The 22818-nt window shown below is 47.6% G+C and overlaps 1 long non-coding RNA gene across 1 annotated transcript; it reads right to left on the bottom strand.

The window, feature by feature from the left end:
- Positions 1–4118: 4118 nt before the first annotated feature.
- Positions 4119–14294, bottom strand: LOC123376912. The gene is made up of 4 exons (XR_006581986.1): positions 14162–14294; positions 13693–13769; positions 9338–9446; positions 4119–4669 (listed from the first exon to the last, which is right to left on the bottom strand). It is a non-coding gene; the product is annotated as an uncharacterized LOC123376912 (long non-coding RNA).
- Between the last annotated feature and the right edge of the window lie 8524 nt (positions 14295–22818).

The following is a 22818-nucleotide window of genomic DNA, read 5'->3' as shown; positions in this document are numbered from 1 at the left end:
TCCAAAGAAAGCTCGCTGTAAGTTAGGCATATTTTGCATGCTCATTAAAGTGCTGCTCAGGTTAAATTATTCCATGGTTTTACCACTTAAAAACAGGATGTCTGGTCACCCTATACAGCAGTCTCCCTACAGCCAGGGGAGCGGTTGTTCTTTGTACCTCTGCTAGGCTGGGATGCTCTCACTAACCAGCCCTGGAGATGCTTCTGTTTTCTTCCTTTTCCTCACACTGACTTTGTGTGGACTCTCGGCCGCTGTGTGAACTGGTTGCTCATGAGATTAAGAGACTAATAAAATTGGCTGAGAGCCAGACATAGGGCAGTTAGACACTGTGCACATCTCACTCCCCTAGCACTTAAGCCTGACTTGAAATGTTCCCTGCTACCCAAGCCCTGGGTCTATGAGCACAGAATGGCAATTTGGCTGAATTACTGGATGGCTTTGTGATGTGAATCACTAGGAGCTGCTGTAAGAGGAACCAGCACACACATTTTCAGTTGTGATCTCATCAGTATTGGAACACAGCTATCCAGAGAATAAAGGCCATTGTATTAACCCACTGAGCTGCTTAGCTCACCCCACAAAGTGATTTAGCCAAACTAACAGCTTCTCTGGGTCTCCAGAGCCAGCCCCAGGGTCACATCTCGCAGCCCTTCCCCAGTCAGAACTCCCATGGAAGTTAATTGTGGTTTGGAGGCCCCAAGCTTGTAAACACCAAAATTAATAGCGTGCATGTTTGCAAGATGGGGGGCTGAAAAAGGACTGCAGCATTTGGCCTCCTGACTCACACTGAGTAATACTTTGTAAGCAAGCTGCATTTACACCAGTGTAGCTGAGATCAGAATCTAGCTCTCAGAGATCCAATCTTCCTCCCGGCTTTGAAGCTGCCCTTGCAGTTGGTCTGAAGAGCTAAGCAGCATTTTCACACAGCTTCTCTGCTTTGGCTTAACACGTGGATTCCGATGGCTGAAGGTAAAGCCGAGGATTGTCTCAGGAAATGCTTCAGCTCATTGCAGACAGACTCAGCAACTCTTACACTGTGGATGGCCCTTACTCACGTGAACAGTCCCACTGAAGTTCAGGGGGCTGATCTGCATTTATGCTCAAATAGCCGAGATTGGAATCCAGCCCTTGCAGAGAAGTATTTCTTTTGGGGGGGAGAAATAAATTCCCCAGACACCCGAAGGCAGCCTATTGAGCACTGCACTCCTGAACAGATACGGCACACTCCAAACTGAGGTGCAGGTGGAGCACAGAATCCCAGGACACAGCTCTGTTCAAAATGCTCAGCCAGACTCTTTCTGACTTTGCTACCCCCACATACAACGGGCATTGGCCTTCAGTTACTAAAGCTGCCAGTGTTTCCCCTCCCATTCAGTCATCTAGGCTCCTGCACCGCTGGAGTCAATAGAAGTTGACACCCACCTATGCCTCACTGTAAAATATAAGCCCAAACCAAAGCCCACGGAAGTCCAGGGGAATCTTTTGACTGAAAGGAAGGCTGATCCACTGGTTAGGGTGCTAGCCAGAGTCAGTTCCCTGCTCTGCCACAGATTTTGTGTGTGACCTTAGGCAAGTAATTTTGTCTCTGTGCCTCAGTTCCCTAGGATAATACTGTAGTACTCACCTACTTCACAGGGGTGTTGGGAGGATAAATACATTAAACATTGTGAAGTGCTCATGGTTATGGGGTACCTTAGACGGTATAAAAGTACCTTAGAGAGAGATTCCATTGAATCCAACGGACTTTGCACAGGCCTGGTGTCTATCACTGCCAAGTTTTGTAGGGAACCTGCTCTCTCCTTCCTGAGGGAAGAGTGGCTATTTTGTTACTAGAGTTAGCCAGATTGCTCTGGAAGCAGAGGCAGATGAGGAGACCTTGAAGCACACTGTGTGCAGATGGCGCAGCAGAGGCCATGGAAACAGCAGAAATTGAATTTCACAGTCTAAAAAGGAGCAGCAGTGTGTCCTCTGCTCAACCGAGAAAGTAAACGGGTGCCCGAAGAGAAGAAAAATTAGGAACAAAGGGAATTTCCAAAAAATCCAAGCCCAGATGGTTGTAAATCCAAGATATTTGTATTAATTTCGTTTTTTCATTTCACAGGATTTTGGACTAATCTAGCTAGTTGGAAAAACATGCCTCTCCTGCATTCGGAGAAGCTTCCCTTGGAAAAGTATTTGAATAATTTTATTAAAAGGACTTTTCTGTGAACACTTTTCATGTCTTGTGAAACTGACTGGTACTTGGGGCTCAGAGTAAAAGAAAGAGGAAGAAATATATAATTGTTCTCTATACGGAAAACAGTGTTTGTAAGGCCCTGTTTGTGTGATGGCAGAAAGCCTCTGAGAACCATGGTCGCCAAATGGTGCTATGGATTACCCTATAGCAAGTTGTATATTATGGTAATAACATGGTTTTTAAGGGAAGAGATCTCTGTCCGCACTGACTGCAGCAACTATATTTAACACGATAGTCACCAGATTTGTTGTGAGCATAGTTTTAACTATAGAATGGAAAGGGTTTAAGTCATTCTACATGTTCTCCATTCCAAGGACAGGCCATTGGTATTAGCCATTTACAGAACCATAAAAGAGGGGCACCAGTAACTTTCTCTGTTTCCCCAATACATGTCCTGGATGCCTTTTTATCCTCATTGCTACCATACTGTGAATTAAACTACTGTTCATCTCTGATGGACATACTCACTGGCAAAAAAAAAATAATTGATTTTGCCTACTAGTAGTATTAAGCTGTGCCAAGCAATTAATTATTATGGGACTCATCCATTGTACACGCATCTATTCCCAGTGCTATGAATCTGAGTGTGTTGTAAGAAGTAATCAGATGCTGTCTGGAGAAGAGTCATTATAAGGTAATTAATAAACGCTATGGTTGAGAGGACAGTTTCATTTTAAGAGGAGCAGTACGTATATAATGATTTATATTCTCCGGAAAATAATGCAAGTCTAAAAGTACCACTACCTTAATTAAATGGTTATATTCACAGTCTAGTGCAGCATACTCAGGGGCAGCTCCAGGCACCAGCGCTCCAAGTGCGTGCCTGGGGTGGCAAGCCGTGGGGGGGCGCTCTGCCGGTTGCCACTAGGCGGCTTGCCTGCGGAGGGTCCGCTGGTCCCGCGGCTTCGGTCAAAGCCGTGGGACCAGCGGACCCTCTGTGCTTGGGGCGGCAAAATGTCTAGAGCCGCCCCTGAGCATACTGTAAAGTGATTAGCCTATTGGCTGGTGTGTATATTCAACTATAGTTCAGAGGTTCTGGATACTACTAGAGCTTTAGCAGTTTCTCTTTTAACTGAAGTCAGAAGAGACAGGGCTTCTGGAGCAGGAAGATCCGAGTTTGATCCCAGCTCTTGCCGTAAAGTTCCAACTGGATGACACAGAATAGTGACCCCCAGGACATTTCTAAGAAGCCACCGATTACTTCTGACTCAGGGTGGGACTGAGAAAAGTGCACCTCTGAAAGTGCGTGCTCACCTTTAACCCATAACATTCATAATACAAGATAGGTAATAGGACGTGAGGCCTTTATGACCAGATCACTGGGTTAACTCCAGCCGGTTGAACAGAAGTTATCATCCAACAGCTGTTCAATGGTAAATGAAGCAAGTTGTAGCTCTTAATCCAGTAGCTAGTGACTCAGGGTGAAATCCCATCCCCACTAAAGTAAATGGGAAAACTCCCATTCACATGAATGGGGCCAGAATTTGATGTTAAGTGTCTTTATCACTAAAAATTGCCATCAGAATGGACAGCGTAACCCTGGTTGAGATTCTCAGCCAAAAGTTTAAAGACTCAGTGGGCCATGGAAACTCTCACCTTGAGAAGTACGTCCCTCCAGAACCAGGTTGAGGAATGGCTTGCATTGCCATTGTATGTAGATGAATAGCAGACTTCTACCCCAAAGCTTTTAGACCCACATCTTTCATTTTAGAAAGAAGGGGTTTTTTTAAAAAAAAAAAGGAATCACAATACTGAATTGTTGTGCAATAGAGGTACATATATTTTCATACAACTTGGACATGCGCTGTCCTTCAGCAAGCAGAATTCTAATATTTGAAAATAAAGTATCCGTTTCTTCACATCTGCATGGAAAAGTGTCCAGGAAAAATGAGTTGCTAAGTTGTTACAGTGAGGTCTAGAAGACGGGGCTTCTGTCCCTATGCCACAAGTTCCTCGGTTCGGATACTGGTTCTCCTATTGACCTGCTGTGTAGCCTCACGCAAGTCAGTTTCTGTTTCTCAGGTAGATGTTGGGTAAGTGATGTAGCCACTATCACAGCAGCAGCTTCAAGCACATCCACCCACCATCAAGGTGGCAAAGAGCAGATGGCTCACTGCCTGTTCTTGAGCTCCAACGAGGAAGGACAGGAAGCTCAAGAAGTCCCAACAGTAAAGATGCAAATTAAACTGCCCGGGACCACAATGCATCCTGTTCAAAAGAAGAATCTTTCGGTTCACATGGTTGTTCTGAGCGGCATCCAAGAGCTGACATGCAGAGACTGATCTTTTGAGCAAAGTAGGACGATCTTTGCAGGACTTGGAGCTAAATTCTGATGCAGGTTGCAGGCACTCAAGATTGAGTAAATGGTTTCCCAACTTGGATAGCTCCTTGGGGAGAGATTTGGCATCTTCAGTGGGGGCTGACAAGAAGGTTCTGTTGGCCAAAGCATAGGCTCAGTCTCAGATGTCTCATTTTTTGAAAATTCATTAAAATTCTCTTTAAGGAGTGGTGCCTATGTTCTGCATTTACCCTTTTAATTTGGTTTTGCTAAGGGGGACAATACCCAGAATACATAGGAGTACGGTAGGTTAGAACGGAGCTGCAGCATGGAGAAACATGCAGAGAACCTTTCTAGATTATGTCTGGCTTTATTCAAGGCTGATAATCTTTCACTTTTGTGAGCACTAAAATTAATCAGATGCAAAGCATAACAGTAAACCAGCATAATACCCTGTTCCATGTGCTGGCACAAGATGCTGGACAAGCCAAACAGCTAAAACTTTCAAGAATTACCCATTTTCCTTTGCTGTTGGCAGTGTAGTTGTAGTCAGGTTGGTCCCAGGAGACCCAAGCAGCCGCTGTGTATAGCTCAAAAGCTGGTACCAACAGAAGTTGGTCCAATAAAAGTTATTATCCCCCCTACCTCATCTTTCATATTTTCCATTTGATGGATTTAAATATTGGGCACCAGCATAAGTTTCAGATTGTAGTAGCAGAAGAAAGTAGCGGAAGCGTTATCAGTTGGTCTGTCAGCAGATACGCATAAATAATGACATATAGGTTCAATAGATGTATGATTCCATCGTCAAAGGCGCCTTTAAACCAGGGATCTCAAACTGAAATGACCACGGGAGCCACATGAGGACTAGTACATTGGCCTGAGAGCCGCATCACTGACATTCCCCCCACCCAGATGCTGCTCCTGGCCCTGCCCCCACTCCATCCCTTCCATGAGGCTCCGCCCCCATTCCAACCCCTTCCCCAAATCCCTGCCCCTGCCCCGCTTCTTCTTCACCCCCTCCCCTGAGCGCCTGTCTCCCCGCTCCTGCCCTTCCCTCCTGGAAAGCACTAAGTGCCACCAAACAGGAAGCGCCTGGAGGTAGGCAGAGGAGCAGGGACGCAGTGTGTTGGGGGGGAAGGGAGCGTGGCGGCTGCAGGAAATAACTCAGGGAGGCGGGGGGGGGTCTTGGCGGGCCGCAGCTAATAACTCCGTGGGCCGCGTGTTTGAGACCCTTGCTTTAAACTGATGCACAAAAACTAGCAGCACAAAATGCACAAAACCTACCTGCAATCATATGTGCTCTATTCCCAAATGTGTCTCCTCCATAAAGAGCTACAAATAGTGACAGCACGTGGGATAATATAGTCTAGTTCTCCAATACTGGCAGCTTGCTCAGTGCATCTCTGTTTCCAAAAGTTTTCCCTAGTGTAACCACATCGGTATTTTACACTGCTTACGATCATGGTTCCTCGATCCTGCCGTCTGCATACTGCAGTAGTAGGATCTTAAAGAGTTACGTGTTGATAGCTTTAGTATCCCTAGAAGAGAGTCAGCCCTGCTTCTGTGCTATCATTACTAAAACAACATGTGTCTCTGTGTGTGCATGTTCCTTGCGCCAACCTGCGGCATAGCACAGCATGTACAAGCAAGCCAGTCCTCCCTGGTGAGTTAGTTATTTTGTGGACACTTTGCTTTATGTTTGTATTGCATCAATTCCGCAATTTGCTTTGTGTGGGTAACTCACTATCTTGCATGAGTTAACAGCAGCTATCCAAGAGGAGCAAACACAGAAGGGGAAAAATCATACAGCACCTGATTGGATTTAAGGCCTCTGTGTGCTACTGTAATACAAATTAATAGCAGTACAGAATCAGTTATCTCACTTAGGAACATCTCAGACACAAAGACAGGCCAGAATGAATAATATTAACAAGGCTTCGCCCTTCTGGCTCAACACCTCATGGACCTTGGCAAACATTAAGGAATTAAGCTTCACCACAGCCCTTTGCGCACGGTAATATCTGCAGTAGCACAGAGCTATTAAGGAGAAGATTGTGGAAAGCAGGGATGAGGGCACAAGGAACTGCTCTTTCTTGTATCCATATATGGAAGCCGAACACAGCATGGTCCCGGTGTGCTCCTGAGTTCAACAGTGTGAGGCTAGGACTACTGGCCTCTCCAGTATCAGTGTGGTTTGCCCTCCCCCACCTCCAGACAGGACTCCAGAGAAGAGAGTGGATGCTGCGACTTTGGCGAGGGTGGGGCAAACAGCCTCACTCGCCCTGCATACCCACAGAGCTCTGGGATGCTTTGTGCTTGGAGTACAATACCCCTGCTTGAAACTGGGGTCAGCATCGCCCAGCTCAAAGCACAATGCATCCCAGAGCTCCCACAGGGTTGGTGCAAACAGCTGAGACTTAAAGACACAATATAGCCCTAAGGAGCTCACACATCGAGTCTGAGGCAGAGCTGGGAATCAGCCCTAGATCTCCTGACTCCCACTCCGATGCATTAGCTGAAGACCTCCTGCCACGGGGGGCTACAAAACTCACTTGCAATACGAACTGAAAACTTCAAACTAGATTAATGACAATACATTTGACTTCACTGTAGGCGTACAGGGCCACCAACTTACACTGATGTGCACAAAATCATCTCCAACTCCATCCACGCTTCCCTCTGCTGAGCGCTGGGAAAGCCCATTTAGAGCCAAAGGCTGACAACTTTCACAGTCAGTCAGCGCTTGGATTATATTTTGTAACTAACCGGTAAAGCGACTGATTGTGGGACTCAGACACCCTCTGAGCATCCAGCCCCTCATGATGAGAAGCTGCAGAAAACCAATTTGTCAAAACGTTTGGCCAGAGTTTTGAACAATGGCAAACACAAGACACCGATATGCTCATTAACCAGCCCAGGGGACATTCTTGCTGAGTCACATCTGTTATTTAGTTTCTAGGGAACAAAGGGCTCTGAATCAAATTAAAAAAAAATATCTAAACGTTTCAGAAAACAACCCCCCCAGACAAGGAGAATTTTCTTTACGTCCTTCTGTCTAAATGCTTTGTCCCATCACCACTGTCAAGCCTACATCTCTTAGGAAGGTAGGATTGTGATTCCAGCTCTCAAGACTATCACCACGATCCTACAGTGCTTACCAGAGACCACGGTCTAGGGATATATATGAGGATTTGTCCTTGTCACAGACATTGGCCACCAACCACAGAGGTAGCTGCCCCAGTGCAAACCCCTTGTACAGACAGGCAAAACCACTAGCTGCACCAGTGCAGTGCACCCCTGCTTGAAACTGGGGTAAGAGGCATCAATGTAAATCATTGCTTAGAGTGTGTTTCACAGACATGGCTGACAGCAGAGGGCTGGTGAGACTCAGGAATCCTGGCTTCCATCCCCAGCTCTGGAGGAGAGAGTGTCGGAGAGGGCACAGTCCATTCCCAAGCTGTATCCCTTCTGTATCGCCCCTTCCAACCTCTTCCTTTCCCCGTCCCATTCTCCTTGCCTACCCAAGTCCCACGATCCACTCCCCAGGCTTCTCCCCTCAGTCCCAGACTAGTATTACTCTCTGAGCTTGCTATCAGAATCTGAATCCCAACTCCCTCCCAGCTCCTTGTCACATAAGCTCTTCCCACCCTGCCCCACATTGGTCCCTCATCTTTGTCCACCCAGCCCCAAGCTCCTTCTCTGATCTCAGTGTCCCCTCCCACCCGTTTCTTTACCAGCTTCCAGTCTCTCCTCTCCCCATGGATCCCAGCCCCAGTCTCCTCCATGTCTCCCACTCACAGTTTCCATTGCCCCAGGTATAAAACACCCATTTCATGGGTGTGTTCTGCGGCTAAGTTAATTAGAGTGTGTGTGTTCCCATGAGATTCATAGAATCATAGATCAGAAGGGACCAATATGATCATCTAGTCTGACCTCCTGCAAGATTCTTGGCTAAGGTATTCAAAGGGCACCTTCAAGCTGAAACATTGCTATCGCTACTCTTACTATTTACCTCTCTAAAAGCATTATCACATAACTGCTGTATTTCAGTGTCATTTGAACTTCCCTGTATTGGTGAGTTTGTACACGGACTGACTGTTTTAAGGTGGAACTGAAAGAGAACACAGTATTTCAGTTCCCACTGAAACAAAAACACGGTAAAGAGAATTTATTAAATATTTATAACGTAACACTGATTGCAAACGTTCAGCAATTTTGACTAAACAAAAAGTTTTTTTTAAAAAAAGTCAAAAAAGTTTCAACTTTTCATAGAAAAATACTCTATTTCTTGGCTTTGCACGCAAAAGGTCTGTTATGGTACTAGACACTGCCAATGTTTTCAGTAGCAGTCAAAAATAATTGCAAAAGAGAGTTTTTCAGTTTAAAATAATGACTTGGGAATGTTTTGATATAACATCTTCAGAGAAGAGGAAAACCTAGAATTCATAAAAAACACTTCAAAATTTCAAGATGAACCTATTTTGGTTCTGGGATTGAGCCAATTTAAAAAGAGCTTATGTTCTGTTTCCATGCTGGGTATGATGAAAATCTCATTACAAAAATAGATTAAAAATCATCTCATGGACTCGCCCAATCTTGCAAGATTTGAGAGAAATTTCATCCCCTCCGAGCCCCATTCTAAATTTAGACACAGGTTCAAGTACTGGCTCTAATTTTAAACAATGTTTTGTTACTACCTCAGAAAGGCAAGACCGCTGGAAATTTGGTAATTTTCACTCATCAAGTAGAAAGTTGTCCCTGCTCCTATAGAATGAAAGCATAAAACATCTATCTGAAGGAAAACAACACTGTAAACTCACCTCAGTAACAGAGCAGCCAGAGTCACAAGAGTCCCATTGTTCAGGATCCAGCTCATTCCTTACAATGGACCCACCGCTTGACGATGTTTTTAGTCTTCTCACTTGAAGGCTACATTCCAGGCAGCAAACGGATAAATGTGGGAATAAAGTCAGGAGTCACTTACGGGGGATTTCGCTCACCCTAGCAGGTGGGGGCTCAGTTGTGATAGAACTCTCTAACTAAAGACAGCCAACTGATGACAGACAAGTTGATTTATCCTCTGGGTTCTGCAGTCATTAACTATATTTAAGATAACACTCTAATTGTCAGTGCCTCTCCTCTCACACTCATAAGAACGGCCATACTGGGTCATGCCAAAAGTCCATCAAGCCCAGTTTCCTGTCCTCTGACAGTGGCCAATGGCAGGTGCCCCAAAGGGAATGAACAGACAAGTTATCATCAAGCATTCCATGCCCTGTCACCCAATCCCAGCTTCTGGCAAACAGAGACTAGGGACACTCCATTTCTTTATTCCCATTTGTTTCCCTTCCTGAACAAAATGAGACCACTCGTTGCCTCTAAAGAGCCATCCAATGCTGGCAAACACCTTGGACTTTCCAGTAGGTCAATAGCTTCATGCACCCAAACTTCCCTACAGGAAGCTATTGTGGGCTCTAAGAGATTCCACCTCCCCAATTTGTCTTGGCCACTTCATGTGACCCATCTCTGATCTTCTTGGATCCTGGCCTGAGGGAGGCATCAGAATCTGGTGGTAACAGAGCATGGTGAGAGGATGAGTAAGGGGCATTGGCAGGCGTGAAGTAGGTTGAACTGAGATTCACACCACTCTCAACCAGGTCCAGTATCTCCCAGCAGCCAAGCTGCTCTCTCCTTTGTAGCACAGCATCCCCCAAGAGCTACCCTAATCTCTTGGAAATTAGTCCAATCACAGATAGCATCCACCTGGGACTAAGCCAGCTTCCTAAGGGTTAATGAGATCTACATTTTCAGCTGTTATTTTCCAACTGTTCCTCCTCGGTTTTTCCAATTCCCCCGTCTAATCTCCGATTGCTGCTGTAGCAAATTTTCTGGCATGAGCAAGAGACCATGCGGAAGGTGCTTATAAAGCCATTGATATGCTAATGTGTGTTCTAGAACTCAGAGTCATTTCCTTTCTCTTCCTGTTTCCCTAATGACTCTCACTGAACTCTCTTATCTCAAGGGGGCTCAGGTGTAGCATTACAGTTCTGCTCTATGGGACTTTTACAAAGCACCCATCCTTTTCCGTAAATAGCCACAGCTACACCTCGAGGTCTTGGCCAACTTCACTAACATTCCTTTTTAAACCATGGTGTGTCTCTGCTTAGAAAGGTAGCACGGTCCAGTGTCCTGAGTCCAGGACTGGGAGCCAGCTAAATTCACTGACTAGCTGGGAAACTTTCACTTGTCACTTAACCTCTCCGGCCTTGCCTATGGCGATACACTTTTCCCCTGAAATGTCCCACTCTTGCTACTACTTGTACATCTTCATTGATAGTAGCAGTGATGGGAGAGTTCGCATAGAGAAGCCACTAGCAGCCTCCAGCGTGTTGTTTAGATCTGCTCCGAACATTGCAGCTAAAACACCAGCAGCCAGATTACCCTAATGCCCTACCCTTGCTACCACTGGCAATGGTCTGAAATTAAGAGAAAAGCTATAGTACAGTTCCTGTGAGGAAGGTCCCGTGGTTAGGGTGCTAGCCGGGGATTTGAGAGGCTTGGGCTCTGTTCCTTGCGCTCAGGGCCGCCCAGAGGATTCAGGGGGCCTGGGGCAAAGCAGGGGAGCTGCGGCGCTTGTACTCACCCGGCGGCAGTCCAGGTCTTCAGCGGCATTTCAGCGGCGGGGGGCCCTGCAGTCGCTCTGTGTCTTCAGCAGCACTGAAGGGCCCCCCACCGCTGAAGACCCGGATCGCCGACAGGCCAGGGCTCACGGGGCCCCGGTGGGGTCCAGGGCCTGGGGCAAATTGCCCCACTTGCCTCCTGTTGTGTATTTGGTTGTCATGGGTTTTGTTACTATGGCAACTGAGTTAGACTATTAAGGGATAGCTCAGCCGGTTTCAACCGGCTGAGTGAGCTCTCTGTTTCTGTAAATAAAATGGAGGTTTTGGTTAGCTGTCTGCTCTCTGGCCTCAAGTGATTGCTTCCTACACCGGCTGCCCCTAGGACATAACACCTCCCCTCCCCCCGGGCAGCCCTGCTTGCTCTGCAACTGAGTCCCTACCTGTCTTTAGGTAAGTCTCTTAGTTTCTGTGTGCCTCAGTTCCCACATGTACAGTTCGGATAATAGCAAACCCTATTGGACAGAGGCATTGTGAGAATGAACACATTACAGAGCATGAGTGGGAGGCCATATAATTGCCATGGGGTAGCCCTAGCAACAGCCTCTGTATCTCATTCCCATCTGCCGTATGGAGCTAATACCAATCTTCCTCCCAGGAGCATTGTGGAGCATCGTTTGTCAGTATTTTTTATGTGGAAGATAAGCACTTCCTTTTTAGCCAAAAATCATTAAAAAAAAATATTGTTTGGATTTGCTTTTAAGCTTTGAAGACAATCCCTGTTTTAGCCAACTTGGGATTATTTTTCCATATCAAACTAAAAATAAAGGCTTTAAAACAATGGCGAACTTTGGCCAGCGGATTCTATAACACCAGCTAGACACTTGGGGTTGTGTGTTAACACAACTATGGTCAAGTCAAGTCAAGGGCTTTTGCTGTAGCAGACTCCAGTCCCAGTCCCTCTCTTCCCAGGCTATCAGGGGCTGGGAGCCCAGCAAGAAGCAATACATTATGTCCCTGGGGGAGAATGTGTGTTCCACCACCCAAAGAGATTCTGGCAAACATCGAAGAGGACATATTGATGGGTCCCAAAAGGTGGCCAGAAGAGTGATGACCATGGGAGAGAGAGAGAGTTTGAGGGGAAATGGAAGAGCCTTTGATAGGGCTTAGAAAAAGGAGGAATATAAAAATAGCACAGATTTTAGTAGTGCCTCAAAGCTCCAGTCAAATAGATGGTGAAGATAACTGTACTGTATTCACCCCATGCCATGTCTTACATGTGTATCTAGTGTACCTACAAGTTTGCCAGTCTGGATGCATGCTCACAGCATATTCTTCGCCTACTCCAAACTTGCAAAGGAAATCACTTTGTTCTTCTGAAGTTTTATATCCCTCATTCCCAAGAAAGCGTGTTCAGGAAATTGTACAGTGATGCATGTACGCTCTAGGCTTATTGCCTCCACTACTGTATATCCCCACCACAAGTACACCGTTAGTACAGTAGCTGAATGCATTGGGAATGATGGAATTATTCCTTTGGTGAAGCTAAAATCAGTGCCAGACTGAAGAGAGACACCTCAAACTTGCTGGTAACTTAACATTGGAAATGAACTGACAAAAATAAGCATCTGCATCATTTTCTGCTTCTCTATCTTAAAAAAAAAAATTATACAGCTGAAACCTCTGCTCTAATCAGAGATCACTAGAGACCTAAGGTCTGCACTGATTCCTTTAAACTTTTCTCTATGAAGCAGAGATGCAGGTTACTGTTCAGCAAGCAATGTTTGTTACTTAATTTGCTTTACAAATGGAAACTGCAGCAAATAAATGTATGAAAGGTTGCATGGTTTCTCTTTGGTAAGCCCCTCGCCAGCCAGTGCGGAATTGCTGTTTTGTGACTTCTTTAGGTGATACTCCTCCTTGAGCTACACTGCAGAGCCTCTGCAACGATGGGAAGGCAAAGGCAATAGCCTGCTGTAGGAAGCACGCCGTTTTCATAAAATGGCTTTGCTATCTGCCACTGGCTACTCTCATAGCAACAGACTCAGGACACAGACAAATGGCTCTGAGCTAAACAGGAATTCCTCAAACTTGAGACTTCATTTTACAAATGTCCTGTTTAAAATAGTCAGTGGGAGAGGTATGCTCTGTTTTCTGAAACCTTTACGGCATGACCTGAATACTTCAGGAAAATACCAATGTGGAAAGATCAGACACCAATGACCAAACTCTCTCTTTGTGGTTAGCTACGTATTGCTAGTGATGATGAATCTTAGTAATCCCTAGTGACAAAGAGTTTGGCAGAGAGCCAAACCCTGAAGTCCTCACTCAGTTTTTACTCAGGTAAATGACGTCAGGGGAGTTTTGACTGAATAAACACTGCTCCAAGACCTCAATGTTATTGTTGATCCACACCAAGGGACAACTCCTGCTCTCATTGAAGTCAATAAGATGGTTGCCTTGGGCTTCAGTGGGAGACACACAGAGCCCAGTCATGCTCCCATGGAATTGATTAACTAAATTGACTCTAACGTGGGCATATAATGGGTGGCACTCACCTGTGAGCACCCCCTGGCCAGGTGTGGTGACTCCTGTCAGTGGTTTTTCCGGCCAAGTCTCAAACACAGTCTGTGGGCTTTCAACAAAACAAAACCCCTTCCAGGATAAACAGTTCAATGGTAAAGTCTCAGTCTGCAGTCTTTAAAGAGTCCCAACCCTGGTATCAAGCCATACTCCCAGGGCTTCCTCCCCGGAGGCAATGGTTTTGCCCTCACTGGGCCCTTCTGGCCCCAGCTCCTCAGATGGGCCCCTAAGTAGTTCAGTTCCCCTTTCGGGAAGTCCAATAATGAGGCCACTTCCCCAGTGACTAATGGGGGGGACCCGGGTCCACCCACTACTCCGGTCACCAGCCCAGGGACCCCATGAATAGCACCCACATACTGCTGTACTCCCTTTAGCTCTTCATTATGCTGTTACAGTTCCCTGGGCCATTTCTCTTCAGCCCTGGCACTTACATAAATGCTTCACCTTTACCGTAGGACTAAAGTCTTGTATTCAGTCCCTGCAGCCAGCCAAGAGCTCCACCTGGCCCTATCAGCAACTGCTCTGTCTGCAGTTCTGTAGCTCTGTCCTCCAACCAGCCAGGAACACCATCAATGCACCTCCAGCTCCAGACAGCAACTGCCTGACTCTGGCACTGCAGCTATTTTTATATGGTCTGCAATCTTCTGATTGGCTGCTCCCTGCAGCCTTTCCCTGATTGGCTGCCTCCTGAATAGTCTCTCTAGGCCACCTGGAGAACTTCGCTTCACTGCTCCTTTCTGGGACAGGGTGTGTAGGACCCCGAGGCTTCCAGCAGGGGGCCTCTGAGCCTGGTACACCCCATCACAGGGCAGGATCTAGCTTTTCATGTTTTGTGGTTTTTCTTTCCTCTTATTGAAACTGACGGCATCAGTTTGACTTGTAAGCTTTGATTAATGCTCACATTACTTTCTGCTCTGAAGAGGTTGTTCTTTTTTGACAGGAAAAAAAAAGTTAATTCCTAACTCATGCTACATTTGAGGGTTGTCATCACCAAATGCAAAGTTAATCTAAGTCACTTCACAAGAGATCACGAAGCTTCAGACAGACATTGAGGACATGATATTTTAGACAGGCATTCAAAGCTTTTTTTCTAAACACCTCCAGACAAATTAGAGGACACTTATAAAATGAAAACTGACAATTATTATTATTAGCATTAGAATAGCACTTAAGTACCCCAGCAAATCTTGGCAAATCTAAAACGGACGTAGCCTCCTTGCAGATCCAAGTGCCACCCAGATCAGGGCCCCATTATGCTAAGCAGCATCGACACATAATGAGAATCCTTCCTGCCCAAACAAACTTTAAATTTAAGAGACAAGACGGATAAAGAGAGTACTATTACTCCCATTTTACAGATGGGGAGTTGAGGCACAGAGATATGAAGGGCCAAATTTTTAGATGTATTTAGGTGCCTAACTCAATTGATTTAAATGGGCATTAGGCATCAAAAAACTTAAAAATCTGTCCCTCAGTGATTTGCCCAAGGTCACACAAAAAGTCTGTAGCAGAGGCAACTCCAGCTCTCCTTAGTGTCAGTTCAGCATTAAAAGTGCACAGATATCCTCTCAATTGACATTACCTCCCCTTGACCTCACAGACCCAATCCTGTATTGCTCAGCACCCAAAACTTCTCTCTAATACAAGAAAATGTCTTTTTAAAAAAAATATGTGCACAATTCAAGAAGCATTGCTTAAAGGGACACCCTAGGATACCCACCAGACTTTTCAAACCCTCCAGTGTTCAGGAGCACTTAATTCTGATATTTTGGCTGGGTCCATTCTAAAAGGCCAAATCCTGGAAGGTGCTGTGCACCTACCATAAGACGATTGTCGCCCTCAGCTCCAAATCAGTGAGCATTGAGGGTACTGAGCACCTAGCAGCAGCAGACCCAAAGGAAGGGGTTATTTGAATCCAGATCTAAGGTTAGATAGCAAAGTTAAGGGTATTCAGGCTCAGGGCTTTGGTTTGGGTTCATCTCTACTAATAATTACTTATTTAGGTGCCTCTGACTTACTCTGTGCTGTCATTTTCAACTGAAGACGCACGGGATATTTTGGCACAGAACATAAAACATTCGTTTTAGCACGAAGGCAACATTCTCACTACCATCCATTCCTCCAATCCCTCATACCAAATATGGAAAGAGATACTCAACTCCAAGCAGAGCTTTTTCTGCAACTCTGAAAGGAAGAAGAGCTGGAGTCTCCGTAAAATCCACTGGCTGGTTGTTGCCAATCTTTTATGGTGATACTGCGGTGATGGGTAGCAGCCCAAAACCTTACGCTAACTAAACAGAGGAAGGCCTGGTTCAAAGCCCATTGCAATCAATGAGAACCTTTCCATTGATTTCAGTGGGCTCTGGATCAGGCCTTAAGAGCATACTTCATAAGCATCAAGAAACTACGTACTCTTACTGTGCTCCACTCTTACAACAAATGACAAAGGTTCTTCATAACAGCCCCAGGCAAATTTTTTACAGACTAGTTAATAGACTCCTGGGAAGAGAAGTTTATAATGGAAATGCTGACAAGCCTTGATTACAGTGGTGTGAGCAACACAGCTATAATAAATCACGGAAATCAGAGCTGAAGCTGTGCCATGAATAAGATTTGGGAAGGATTGGGGGGAAGGGGGTGTTTTATTTATTTATTTATTTAGAAAGATTAGCTGTGGCCAGCTCAGAAGAAGATAAAATAGAAAGAATCTGTTAATGGTCCATTAAATAAAAGAGTATTAAGTAAAAGAAAGCGAGAAAGACCGTGTTACAGAACATAAAGATGGAATGTGCAATAAGACTATGTGGGTGTTAAAGCAGTGTTGGTGCATTATCCTTTCAGCCGTGTTAACAAAGTTTAACTCTTTTTTCCATTTGACCCACTGGGGATTTAATTCACCACCTCTTATTCTAGTCTGCTGTAGATATTTGTCCCCACAAAATCAACACACAGTTTGGCACCAGCACCAGTCTATGCTGAAGAAAAGCCCAGGAGTGAGGCTGAATGGTAGAGCAGAGCAGGGAAAACAAGGCCAGAAGAGGCTCTTTCACTACTCTTGATGAAACCTTGACCCTCTTGAAGTCAATGGGAGTATTGCCATTTACTTCAACGGGGCCAGGATTTCACCCTCCATTTTTAGTGAGATTCAGTATGTACTTTTTGTTTCTCTCTAGGTTCTTATATGAAACTCATCACCAGGGTGCCTGAGCACAACCCAAGGATTTAAATCTGTTGTTTGTTCTGTCTTCCCCAGCGGCCTAGACTCTTCCCTGGAGCAAGGAGCCTTGCCGCTCCGAGGAACCACGCTCCACCTGGGTTTCGCTGGGGCTGGCAGGATCAATGCAGCACTGCAGCCGGCATAGCAGCCCTGAGCACCTGGGCTCACAGGCTCAGTGCTGCAGACCTGTGGCCCCTTGGACATGGTGTTTCAACCAGTTTCGTCAACTCCGTAACAGACGTGGCAAAAACATTTCGCTTCAGCGAATCACCATTTTTCGTTTCCAACCCGCTCTACCCATGAGCCTGAACCAGGATCCAGGCTTCTGGCTCCTTTGTGGTAGGCCATGTTTATCACTAGGAGACAGTCAGTATCACAGAGAGCTTAGCAGCCTCCAGTCAAGACAGTAACGGGGCAGGAATGAGTTGTGGGAGAAGGAAAGTCATTTTCAATACAAGGGCGGGGAGAACCGTGCTTGGAGGGGGATAATTATTCCTTCAAGTCAGCTTCACACCCATCTTACAGCAAACTTAGGATATTTACTTCATGCTATTTATTATTTTAAATTCTCTAGACCAGCTGCGACTGCCACTGAGGTCTGTAGGTATTGCAGAAGTTCTTCCAAAGATATTTCCCAAGCAGGGCCGCCCAGAGGGGGGGCAAGTGGGACAATTTGCCCCAGGCCCTGCAGGGGCCCCCATGACAGTTTTTCGGGGCCCCTGGAGCAGGGTCCTTCACTCGCTCGCCTGGGCCCCCAGAGCGTCTTCCACTCTGGGTCTTCCTCGGCAATTCGGCGGCGGGGGCCCCCACCGCCAAAGACCTCAGGCCCCCTGAATCTTCTAGGTGGCCCTGTTCCCAAGCAGCATGCTGTATGTCACCCAGTTGCAAGGAGACTATGGGCTAAATCCTGAATCCCAAATGAATTCAATGGGGCTACTGATCTGAGTAATTGTGTAGCCCCTGGATAGTTTGACTGACCATGTATATAACATGACCAGAAAGCTATCAGAGCAAGCTTTGGTCACCTACAGCTTTGTAGATGTTGTACGCCTTTTGGCCTATTTACTGAGGGCGTTCCCTCAACTGTACAGTAAAATGTAGACCAGGAGTAGGCAACCTATGGCACGGGCGCCGAAGGCAGCACGCGAGCTGATTTTCAGTGGCACTCACACTACCCAGGTCCTGGCCACTGGTCCGGAGGACGCTGTATTTTAATTTAATTTTAAATGAAGCTTCTTAAGCATTTTTAAAACCTTATTTACTTTACATACAACAATAGTTATATATTATAGACTTACGGAAAGAGAACTTCTAAAAATGTTAAAATGTATGACTGGCACGCGAAACCTTAAATTACAGTGAATAAATGAAGACTTGGCACACCACTTCTGAAAGGTTGCCGACCTCTGATGTAGAACACAAGATTATTTCAGTTTTTGGTCTAAACTTGTTTAACAGCTGGATTTATTCCCCATGCTCTCAGAAATCAGCTTGATGAGAAAAAAATTACATTTTAGCTTCCAGAAAAAAAAAGCGAACAACAACAAATACAGAAATGTATTATTTGTATTACTGTAGCGCTCAGTGAGAACTAGCACAAGTACATGTACACAAGCAGGGGAACCACTCCTTGAGCTTGTAGTGTAGACATAATCTTAGATAGTTGGAACTGAACCACTCCCTAAAAAGCCTGGAATGGTATATGTTACCTCAGTTTCCCTAGAAACCAACCCAGGGTTACCCTTATATTGGTTTTATTAAATGCCGCTATCTGATCAAACAGAAAAGGGATGAAGCTTATTCATGCGTGCACACGTTCATTGCATTCATACCCTCATGCACCCACATACTCACACAGGCAGAGAGTTACCGGAGACAGCAGAGGAAGCCAAGAAGTTGAAGCATAGTAGATCTGGTGTGTCCACCTGCGGTCACGGATCCGGACCAGCGAGCAGGTCAGGAAGCAGGCGGCTTGTGCGCATGCCTTCTGCCTTTTATTGGAACTGGGCAGCTCCTGTCACGTACGCTGAGTTTCCTTTCTGTGTCCGTCACCGAGAAGCATTCCCAGGCCTCGTTCCTTTCATGCATACCAGGTTCTTCTTTTCTTTTCATCAGACACACCTGACTCCAGGCTCTTTTCTGCTTGCAGTTCCTCTCCACCCCGTCCCACATACACTCCCTTGTTCACACTCTCTCTGATTGCCTGATGGAATATTGCAAAGCTTGGAGAATTATACAAGTGGTAACTGACACGTTTACAAAGCTTGCAAAAGTTACAAAACTTAAGGGCTATGCTAAGAGTAACTAAAGTTACAAAGTTTGCAAAAAGGTTACAGAACTTAATGATCATACTAGCAATGACTGAAAAGTTACAAAATCTTACAATCACATTCTACTGGATTGAGGGGAGGCTTTACATAACAGTATAAATTTAAGCAACTCTTCTGAATTCTATTTTTTATTTTTAGGTAAGCACAAAACCCACCAGTTCAGAAACCAAGTATCAGAGGGGTAGCAGGGTTAGTCTGGATCTGTAAAAAGCAACAAAGAGTCCTGTGGCACCTTAAAGACTAACAGATGTATTGGAGCATAAGCTTTCGTGGGTGAATACCCACTTCGTCAGACGCATTCGGGTATTCACCCATGAAAGCTTATGCTCCAATACACCTGTTAGTCTTTAAGGTGCCACAGGACTCTTTGTTGCTTATTACAGTTCAGAATGTATCCACCTCACATACAGGATAGTTTAAAGCAGGGGTCTCAAACTCAAATGACCCCGAGGGCCGCATGAGGACTAGTGCATTGGCCCGAGGGCCGCATCACTGACACGCCCCCTTGCTGCCCCTGGCCCCACCCCCAATCCACCCCTTCCATGAGGCCCCGCCCCTGCCCTGTCTCTTCTCCACCTCCTCCCCTAAGCGCGCGCAGTTTTAATAAATATATACACTCAGTAATGCACCTCACTCAAAGGACAAAACACGCACTTAGATTTACTGCCTAAGGCTCTGGGAGGGAGTTTGGGTGGGGGAGGGGGTCTGGATGCAGGCTCTGTGCTCGATGCAGGCTCCAGGCTGCGGCAGGGGGTGGGGGTGCAGGCTTTGGGACGGAGTTTGGGGATAGGAGGGAGTGCAGGGGTGAGGGCTGTGGGGCTGAGGGTGAGGGGTTCATGATGCAGGAGGGGGCTCAGGGCTAGGGAAGAGGGTTGGGCTGTGGGGTGAGGGCTGTGGATGAGGGGTTCATGATGCGAGGGGGCTCAGGGCTAGGGAAGAGGGTTGGGCTGTGGGGTGAGGGCTGTGGATGAGGGGTTCATGATGCAAGGGGGCTCAGGGCTAGGGAAGAGGTTTGGAGTGTGGGGTGAGGGCTGTGGATGAGGGGTTCATGATGTGGGGGCGCTCAGGGCTGGGGCAGAGGGTTGGGCTGTGGGGTGAGGGCTGTGGATGAGGGGTTCATGATGCGAGGGGGCTCAGGGCTAGGGAAGAGGGTTGGGCTGTGGGGTGAGGGCTGTGGATGAGGGGTTCATGATGCGAGGGGGCTCAGGGCTAGGGAAGAGGGTTGGGCTGTGGGGTGAGGGCTGTGGATGAGGGGTACATGATGCGAGGGGGCTCAGGGCTAGGGAAGAGGGTTGGGCTGTGGGGTGAGGGCTGTGGATGAGGGGTTCATGATGCAAGGGGGCTCAGGGCTAGGGAAGAGGTTTGGAGTGTGGGGTGAGGGCTGTGGATGAGGGGTTCATGATGTGGGGGCGCTCAGGGCTGGGGCAGAGGATTAGGGTGCGGGGGGATGAGGGGTTCATGATGTGGGGGCGCTCAGGGCTGGGGCAGAGGATTAGGGTATGGGGGGATGAGGGCTCTGGCTGGGGCTGAGGATTAGGGTGCAGGGGGATGAGGGGTTCATGATGTGGGGGTGCTCAGGGCTGGGGCTGAGGATTAGGGTGCGGGGGGAATGAGGGCTCTGGCTGGGGCTGAGGGTTTGGGGTTGGAGAGGCTCAGGGTAAGGGCAGCCTGCCTTGCCAGTACTGGCGGGGGGCAGGCACTAGGACCCTGCGGCAGCAGACAGCAAATCTGCTGGGAGCCCTCCGGGCAGCAGGCAGGGGAGAGGCGCGCGGCGTTCTGTCAGGCAGGGACGCAACACAACGCGGCGGAGGGGGGGAACACGCGGAGGGGGGGTGGTAGGCGGGGGCTGGGACCTGCTCCAGGCAGGGTCGCGGCGGCGCGGGGAGACCTGCGGTGGCCGGGGCCAATCCAGGCAGGACCGGGGGGGGGGGGCGGGAAGAGACCCAGCTCCAACTATTGCTGGAGCAGGGCGCCCAGCCCTGAATATTGCTGGGGCCCGGGCCCCACACAAGTATATAACCTGCCGCCCATGCCCCCCGGCCCGGCCCAGCCCCGGCGGGTCTCGCTTCCCTTCCCCCCCTCCCAGCCCGGCCCCGGCGGGTCCCGCTTCCCTTCCCCCGGCCCGGCCCCGGCGGGTCCCGCTTCCCTCCCCCACCCCCCGGCCCGGCGGGTCTCGGGGGCCCTCCCCCCCCCCCACGGCCCGGCCCCGGCGGGTCCCGCTTCCCTCCCCCGGCCCGGCCCCGGCGGGTCCCGCTTCCCTTCCCCCGGCCCGGCCCCGGCGGGTCCCGCTTTCCCCCCCCCTTACCCGAGCGCGTCTCCGGCGAGGCCTGAGCTCCGTCCCGCTCAGAGCCGCGTGGTGAGGGGGCGGGGCTGTGAGCTCCACGCCGAGCGCAGCGCTCAGCCCAGGGCTCCCAGCCCCGCCCCCTCCCCACGCGGCTTGGATCGGGGCGGGGCTCAGGCGCTCGGACGGAGACTCGGCGCTCTATGCGCCGAGGCTCCAGGAGAGGGGCGGAGGCGGGAGCCTCCGCTTTTCTCTTGGGGGCCCCTGCGGAGCTCCCCTGGGGAGCTCCGCGGGCCGCAGGGAAGAGCTCCGCGGGCCGCATGTTTGAGACCCCTGCGTTAAGGTGTCCAATCCAACCAGTTCATAAATTCCCTCCATTACATCTGCTGGAATTAGTTGTTCCAGAGAACTCACTGGGCCTTCTTCTGATCCGGCTTAAATCTAGTTTTATACTAGTCTGTGCAGTGGCACTTGCTGATTTAAACCTGATTTAGAATCAAGCCTATTTTATTTTATGCTGGTGAATATTAGTAGTAGTAATTAACAGGAATCCTATAACTCAACATTTATCAGACACATCTAGTAATTGTGCATAAGAAGCTGTGAGCATGCATATGTATTTGTAGATTAAAATCCTACTATGAGCATAAAAAAAGAGATAGATAGAGGGCCTGCTTCTCTTTTCACAGCAGTGTAAAAGATAACTCCATTGGCATCAATAGTTACACTAATATAAATCTGGTGTTAGTAAGAAGAGAATTGGGCCCAATACAGATGTAGTTCTAGCAGCTAGAAATTGACTATTACAGAGTTCCAAGTTGTATTAATGGCAACAGAAAATAGAAGGGAGAAGTGATTTAATGATACAAAGATAATTACATTAAAAACAACACATCTTAAATTGATTGCTATGGTAGTTGCTGCACCGATACTATTAATCATCAGCAATAATAAATTTTGTCTGAATAAAAATAACTAATTCAGCTGGCACACAATTATGAATTTAGATGGGGACAGCATGTAGAAACAGCTACCTGCTTATGAAGGTGATGGAGGAATTATTGAGGTCTGTGTTATGCAGAAGGTCAGAGTATGTGATCAGACCAGTCCATTGTGAGCTTAAAATCTATGAATATTCCTTTAAACCAGGGGTCTCAAACATGCGGCCCGCGGGCCGCATGCGGCCCGCGGAGCTCTTCCCTGCGGCCCGCGGAGCTCCCCAGGGGAGCTCCGCAGGGGCCCCCAAGAGAAAAGCGGAGGCTCCCGCCTCCGC

This window comes from Mauremys mutica, chromosome 9 (genome assembly GCF_020497125.1).
Source record: "Mauremys mutica isolate MM-2020 ecotype Southern chromosome 9, ASM2049712v1, whole genome shotgun sequence".
Taxonomy (NCBI): Eukaryota; Metazoa; Chordata; order Testudines; family Geoemydidae; genus Mauremys; species Mauremys mutica.
The sequence above is the reverse complement of the archived record's forward strand: the minus strand, read 5'-3'. Positions and strand labels throughout refer to the sequence as shown.